The sequence below is a fragment of the Nicotiana attenuata genome, chromosome 2 (genome assembly GCF_001879085.1).
Source record: "Nicotiana attenuata strain UT chromosome 2, NIATTr2, whole genome shotgun sequence".
Classification (NCBI taxonomy): domain Eukaryota; kingdom Viridiplantae; phylum Streptophyta; class Magnoliopsida; order Solanales; family Solanaceae; genus Nicotiana; species Nicotiana attenuata.
Window position 1 is genome coordinate 8,268,836 of NC_031990.1, and position 8,477 is coordinate 8,277,312.

Below are 8,477 nucleotides of genomic sequence, written 5' to 3' on the forward strand. Positions count from 1 at the left end.
GTGGCGAGGTCAGCCGGTCGAGGAGCCGACTTGGGAGACCGAGCAGGATATGCGCAGCCAGTACCCTCATCTTTTCACTACTTCAGGTATGTTCTCTATGCTCGTTCTAGGACGAACGAATGTTTAAGTGTGGGAGGATGTAACGACCCGGCCGGTCATTTTTGGAATTTACGCTCCGATTCCCTAGTAACTGCTTTCCCCAAGTTTATTTCTGCTATTTTGATTTGCCGGGATGTTCAGTTTTGAGTTTCGGAGAGTTTTGGGACACATAGTCCCTAAAAGAGAGCTTAAGTGTTGGAAAATGGTCCATAGTCATAACAGTGTGAAGACGGCCTCGGAATGGAAATCCGATGGTTCTGTTAGCTCCTTTAGGTGATTGCGGGGTTAGGAGCGTGTTCAGAATGTGTTTTGGAGGTCCGTAGCTAATTTAGGCTGGAAATGCCGAAGTTTGAATTTTTGAAGTTTCCGGTCCGATAGTGAGATTTTGATCCGAGGGTTGGAATGTAATTCCGGAAGTTGCTGTAGTTCCGTCATGTCATTTGGTATGTGTGTGCAAAATTTCAGGTTATTCGGACGTGTTTTGATTAGGTTTTTTATCAAAAGCGTATTTTGATGAAGTTTGAAGTTCTTAGGCTTAAATCCTTGATTAATTCGAGTTCCCGACGTTGTTTTAGGTGGTTTAAGGGTTGGTACAAGTTTGAATGATGTTATGGGATATGTCTGTAGGTTTGGTAGAGGTCCCGGGGGCCTCGAGTGTGTTTCGGGTGCTCAACGGAGCATTTTGGAGTTGTGAAAAATTGCAGAATTTCTTCAGCTGTTGCAGACCTGTTTTCTTCATCGCGATCGCATACCGCTTCACACGTTCGCGTAGGCCTTTTTCCTGGAGCCTCTATTTTACTCTTCGCGATCGCGGTCCTATCTTTGCGATCGCGATTCAGTAATTACCTGGACAGTTATAAACAATTCAAAACCGAGGGTTAGCCATTTTTATCAAAACACAAGCTTGGGAGCTCGGATTTGGGTGAAATTTCGAGGGATTTTCGAAAGCAACGACTGGGTAACTACTCTCTTATGCTTAAAACCCACTAATCTAATCATGAATTCCTCCTTAATTTCGGATTTTTGAATGTGAGATGGGTAAAACTTCATAGACCAAGTTATTGAGTATTGAGTGGGTGTTTGAACTCCGATTTGAGAGATTTTTGTATGGTTAGACTCGTGAGAGTACGAGGGTTCTGAAAATGTAAAATTTATCCGATTCCGAGATGCTGGCCTGAGGGGCATTTTGGTCATTTTACCTAATTTTGTGTATTTGCTTTGAATTAAATTGTAGAATCAGCTGCTTGAGATGTTATTTACGACATGTAATTGAATTTAATAGATTTGGGCCATTTGGAGTCGGATACTCGTGGCAAAAGTGTGATTTCGAGTTGATTTTGGAGTGGGTTCGAGGTAAGTGGCTTGCCTAACCTTGTGTGGGGGACCTTCTCCCCTTAGGATATGATACTTGGTAATTGAATGTCTTCTACGTGAGGTGAGGAGCGCGTACTTGAGCTAATTGTTGAAAAATCCGGTTTTACTTTAAGTACTTAAACTGAGTTTCTTCCTTACTTGCTTTATTCTACATGCAAAAATATATCCTGTGTTAGTTTAGAAGAGCATGATTAGTTGAGTTAATTGCCTATTTGCTTAAACTGCCTTAATTGCATTATGTGAAGCATGTTAGGCTAGAATTTACTGTTTACTCATTACGGACTTAGTTTTTATGTTGATGTCCTTGAGCTGTTGTTGTGTGTTTTAAATTGGGACTACGGGACGGCACCCCGGGAGATCCCCTGTGCGTAATTTTGGTCTGGATTAAGGTGCGGGATACCAAGAGATCCCTGACACGTGTATTGAGGATACCAAGAGATCCTCGGGATACCAAGAGATCCCTGGCATATGTATTGAGGATACCAAGAGATCCTCGGGATACCAAAAGATCCCTACAGTGTATATTGAGGATACCAAGAGATCCCGATTATTTATCCTGCTATGAGGGGGTATTTCTTTGTAGTTTCTTTTATCCCTATTTCCGTTATTGCACTATTATTATACTGTGTAGATCTTTATTATCGATTCTCAGTTTTATTGCTTATTGTCATGGCATTCATTATGTATATATATATTTATCTCAGTAGGGCCCTGACCTTCCTCGTCACTACCCAACCGAGGTTAGGCTTGGCACTTACTGAGTACCGTTGTGGTGTACTCATGCCCCTTCTACGCATGTTTTTCATATGCAGATCCAGGTACCTCCACCCAGGCGTATCATCGTCGAGGCGGAGAGATCTAGTAGAGACTTCGAGGTACATCTGCCACGTCCGCAGACCAAGGAGTCTCTATCTCATTCTAGCTATAGCAGATATCCTTCCTTTCTTACTGTTGTTTTAGACATTCTGAAGTTAGAGCAGTGTGCTCATTCTGTTAGCTTGTGTTCCCGTGAGTTTCCGGGTTTTGGGATGATATTGTAGACTACCGTGTTATGGAATTGTATATGCCAAGTGGCATCTATACACCGTACCTTCTTTTAACTGTTCAAAATTGAATTATTATTTTCCGCAAATTATTTTGTTTTTTTCCCGCATTTTAGGCTTACCTAGTTGTAGAGACTACGCGCCATCACGACATGTTCACGGTGGGTGAACTGGGGTCGTGACATTACTGAACTCTGTTTGTGTTCTTACTAAGCATATTTCATCTACTTTTGTTTAAGCTCGTATCATCTCTTTCTTCTGAACCTGTGTAAATTCCGGGTTTTCTCAAATATGTTCTCATGACCTTGAATTAGTTTTCTTTCTATCATGTATGTTTGTTTCTCATAAGTCTTTGGAAAAGACTTCTGAGCCTCTCTCAAGTGGCTTGCTTTCTCACCTTTATATCTGATTCAATTCGAAAACCCTAGGATTTGGGGGTTTCTTGGCAATTTTGATTTGTGTGCGAGTTAGGGTTCTATTTTGTGACCCTGGACTCCTAGACTCGTTTTGAGTCTGCAAACTAGACTTATACTACTTTTGCTTATGATTCTGGACCTCTCTTTGATTAACTTCTCTTCCAAATAACTTGACAATCCCTTCTTGATTCACTTGTTTGTGTGCTTTATATATGAGAAACTCCTCTTTCAAAAGGTTTACCAACTAGTTGATTGATTCTGAAATCCTTTTAATAAGACTGACAGATTGTCACTGATTTTCTTTGATTGAACTTCCTTTACCTTTCCTGACTTGGTTCATTCTAATTCAACTTGTAATTTTGGTTTCACTGTCTGTTTGAATGATTCCCTTGCCATATTTAGCACAAACCGTGTACCATTGATTATTTTCCTTAAATAACTCCTATGTATTTACCCTTCTTATGCTACATTGAAAAGGTTTTAATTAAAAACTCCTTTCCTTAACTGGCTTTTACCCGTTGAAATCAGAATCCCTTAACCAAAGGGAGATTGATTTCAATGTTATTTCCTTGCCTCTCTTACTTGTTTTCTGCACTATAAATGGGACTGCCCTTCTGCACTTTTAAGAGGACGGACACTACCAATCCTTAACTTCCAATTCAATACTTACACACTTGCAATACTGCTTTGAATTCAATACTCTTTCAACACTCTGCTTTGCTTGAAATCTTTGGGAACTACTTTGCTTGCAACTTGGCCTTTTCGAGATTACTGCTTTTACTTGTTTTCCATGAGACTGGTATGTTCTGATTCAATTTTCTGCCTCACCCCTATGTGTTTACTTTATAGTTTCAGCACTCTTGTTTACTTTGCTGGTCATGTTCCGTGATTAAACTATGTATGTTCTTTCCTTGCACCTGTTTCTATTGTGAATCCCTACCCCCTATTCCCTTTATGTGTTTGAGTTAAGGTTCTTGGCCTGGCAGTATCCAAATTACTGCCCAGGTCAGAACCTGGTCCTCAATGGATCCTAACTCCTCATATTTGGCTAACAGGCTGGTCAGGGGTGTGCCAGCACTCTTAATTGCTGGGCATGACCGCCAGCCTGCCATGGCTTTCCCTAATTCCCCTCTATGCACTTACACTTACTCTTAGACCCTTAAGTTCTGCCCCCCTCCTATGAGCCCTGCTTTAGGACCTTGAGTTCCCTCTGAACTTGGACATTTGAGGGCTGGCCTTTCCACACTACACCATGATCTAATTCTGCAATGCATTTGGGGTGTAAGCATTGCCTGGAGCCCCTTTGAGACTCTTGGAAACTTTGATACATCCCAAACATGAGAAAGGCTTTTGGAAATCTGATCCTGGAAGTTGGTTTATCTCATATTGTTGTACTTTGAGTCTAAATTAGGCTGTTTAGTTGTAGCTTGAATTTATGATGTAATTTTTTTACTTTTCTTGATTCACTCGGGTATGTAATAATTTATAATAACTATTGGGGATGGCTAGTGGAAAGGGATGGGAATGAATGCATGCAAAGGGTAGATAACTTGCCTATAGGATTTTCTGATTCCTGCGTTCATATAGACAGCATACTTATAGGTTACTTATAAATTCCCGCATTCATGTAGATAACTTGTTCATAAGGTTACTTATAAATTTCTGCACTTCTGCATTCTCATCTTAGAAATTCTGCCTATAAGTTTTTTTTTTTGCATTTCTGCATATAGAAATCCCGTCTCTAAGTTTCTGCATTTCCGCATATAGAAATCATGATCATAGGTTTTCTGCACTTCTGCATATACATGTCATTAGGCAAACCATCATAGGTCTAATAATAATCAACTTCATTCTAGATACCATGCCTATAGGGCTCTTGCATTTATGTAATCGTGAAAATCAATAACGCTTAGAAATCATGTCTATAGGAGTAATCAACTGAATCAGCTTCGTCTATTTCATCCATGAGTCTAAAATAAGCCACAAGGTCGTTTAAAATCTGCAGATCTTTTGTTTATAAAACCAGTAATCTTTTCTTTAAAATTAGTACGCTCTGTTAGATATCATGTCTATAGGTCTCACCTAGGTAAACCATTAGTTGATTAATTAACTGTGTCAGTTTTGATAAACTACAACCAGACAAGGCTAATTTGGATTCCTCATCTGAGAAATATGTGATAAATCAGCCTGTCCTAACGCTTTAAATTAATTCAGACCTAATCAGTACCTGTGAGTCATGCTAAATAATTTATTGCTTTGAATGAGGAGGCCTATTTGAGCCTTTAACTACTATGTGCTTCCCCTTTTACTGCTTTATGTATTTTGTTTGTCGCACTAGGTTTTTGTCCTTTTAAAACTCTGAAAAGCCAATCTCCCTTCCCTTTAGGATTAGTAGTCCCAAATGCCTCCGGGACCGATAGAATTGAGGCGGGTAATAGCATGCAATAAGTAACGAGACCATTCAACGATTTAATACCTTAACAGGGTGGGTAAGGGTAGACATGGATATGATGACCACGCGATAACACCACGTGTATAAACGATTATCAGGTGTTGCGTGGGGTGATCCATGTTATTTATAAACCTAGGACCCCCCTCCCTCTTTACTTGTTTATTTTCTTTTTTTCAGAATTTTTATAAAAGCTATAAATTTTCAGTTCTTAAAACTCCTTCTTTTACTTCAATCCTTTAAAAGTCTCTTTTAGATATTTAATTTCCAGCACTGTTTTTTTTTCTCCGAGCCTCCGCCTCTTTTACTCCTTTGTTTGATTATTTGTACCAATTATTTGACCCCCCCTTTCTGCACTTATACATCCTTTAAACAATTATGAAATCGCCTATTTCTAAACTTCAACACACTTTTAATTTTTTATACTTTCCTTGTTGCAATCATTATGTGAAAGTTGTCTTGTTTGCTTACTTGTTGTTTCCATTCAAAGTCACAATTGTAGCATGACCAGGAACCACACTAGTGGATCTTGGGGGGTGCTAACACCTTTCCCCCGAGATAATTTCAAGCCCTTACCCATTCTCTGGTTCTTCTTCTCTTTTGAATTTCTTAGTGTCCTAATGTACTTAATCATTAGGTGGCGACTCTTCTAAATTGCAAACCGAATTCCCAAAAGGAAAAGAGTTGTCCGCCCAAATATCATAAACCCGATTTCGCCTTTAGAAAAAGGGGGCATCGACATTACCATGATTAAAGTTTCTTCCACGACCACGGCCATGACCACGACTGGGGCCACGACCTCTTCCACGCTTAGCTTGGTGGAAGTTCGTCTCATTCACTTCAGGGAATGGACAAGAACCAGTAGGTCAGCTTTCATGATTTTTCATTAATAGCCCATTATGTTGCTCGGCTACAAGAAGATGTGAGATAAGTTCAGAATACTTTTTGAATCCCATCTCTCGGTATTGCTGCTGCAGGAGCATATTCGAGGCATGAAAAGTGGTGAAAATTTTCTCCAACATATCATGATCAGTAATATTATCACCACATAATTTCAATTGGGAAATAATTCTGAACATAGCAGAATTATACTCACTGATAGATTTAAAATTTTTGTAGCCTTAGATGAGTCCAATCATAACGTGCCTGTGGAAGAACGACCAACTTCAGGTGGTCATAACTATCTTTCAAATTAATCCACAGTATGACTGGATCTTTAACAGTAAGATATTCCATTTTCAGGCCCTCATCAAGGTGATGGCGTAGGAATATCACTGCTTTGGCACGGTCTTGGTTTGATGCTTGATTTTTGTCCTTGATGGTGTCTGCCAGACCCATCGCATCAAGAAGAATTTCAGCATCAAGCACCAAAGACATGTAGCTTTTGCCCGATATATCCAGGGCTACAAATTCAAGTTTAGAGAGATTTGACATTATTTAGAAAAAGAAAGTTCGTACCTCTGATACTTTCAAAGTATTTGCTCGAGATGGCAGAGTCTCCTGCTGATAACATGTTATAAAATAACGACTGTAAAGTAAATAAACTAAAGACAAGTATAGAGAGAAACTGATGTATTATTCAACTTCAAACTCATGTACATAATAAACTGAAATTTCCTCTATTTATAGAAGAAAGCAAGCTGCTGTGTAAGCTGCTACTGTACCAGATATAAATAATCTTCAACTGGGGGTAATGTTTATCCATAACGGAGTATCGAAAGGATAAGCTTATTGTACCCGATATGGATAATCTTCTACCGGGAGTAATGTTTATCCATAACGGAGTATCGAAAGGATAAGCTTATTGTACCCGGTATGGATAATCTTCTTTCGTGGGTAATGTTTATCCATAACCGAGTACCGAAGAGATAAGCTTCTTCAGGAGGCTTATTTCCAATAGAGTACTAAATAGATAAATATATTTACGGCGGAGTCCCATATGGATAAGCTTCCTCAGGAAGTTTATTTACAACAGAGTACTAAATAAACATCCATAATATAATATATTTATAACATATATTTTTTGTATATTATATAAAAAATAATAGAAAAATTTACATCTTTTCATTATTATTTTAGCACGGCTATACAGCGTATCATTTTCCCAGAATAAAATTCCACTTTATTATCAAATGGCAGAAGAGCCTAAATGGCACTTCTACTTGTCCCCTTTGTCATCCCGGTCCCGATACTCTACGAAGTTTCATCTAGACACTCGTAATTTCAAAACACATTACTTTAAACCCCTCCGATCGTTGACCAAGCCTATGTGACAACTTCATGACTGAGTTGGACACAATACGTGAATTTCACGCACATAACGAGAGTAAACATAAAAAAGTTATGCTAAAAATGAATAAAATAAGAAGAAAAAAATAAAAAGAAAGGTAAAAGCAAGAGACAAAAAATATAAGAAAATTTAAAACACTGTTCTTTCTTCTTCCTTCTTTCCCCTAGCCCCACCCCCACCCCCTCCCCCATTTCTTTTTCTCTTTATATCCTTCCCCTTTCCCGTTCTTTCCACCCATCTCCCATTTCTATTTATCTTCCTTCTTTCTCTTTTTTCCCCGTCCGTTCTTCCCCAAAACCCATCTCCCATTTCTATTTCTTTTTCTCTTTCTTCCCCCGTCCCCACACCCCCCCCCCTTCTTNACCCCCCCCCCTTCTTGAAGAGACTAACAACTGTAAACATATCTTGATTTTTCTTTTTTCCTGTTTCTTTTTGTGTGTATATGTCATCAGCAGCACAGTTAGATTATTAGAACACTACAAGACTCTTAGAATTGAATGAACACTACAAGATTTTTAATGGTGTTCTCCGGTGACCGGAGGAATTTTCCGGCGATAACAGTGGAGTTGTTGGTGGTAAGGAGAAGTGATGGTGGAGTAAGGAAAAAACGAAGATAAAGTCAATAGTTTATTTTTCTATGTGGCACTAGTAATGACGTGGCATCCTACGTGTAGGAGATTGTATTACACTCACAACAGCCTCCTGTCATAAGCGTTTATTATACACGATTTGAACGAGTGTAAGTGTTCAATTGGCAAAATGTTAAGTTTGGGGACCGGCATGACAAAGTGGCACAAATATAAGTG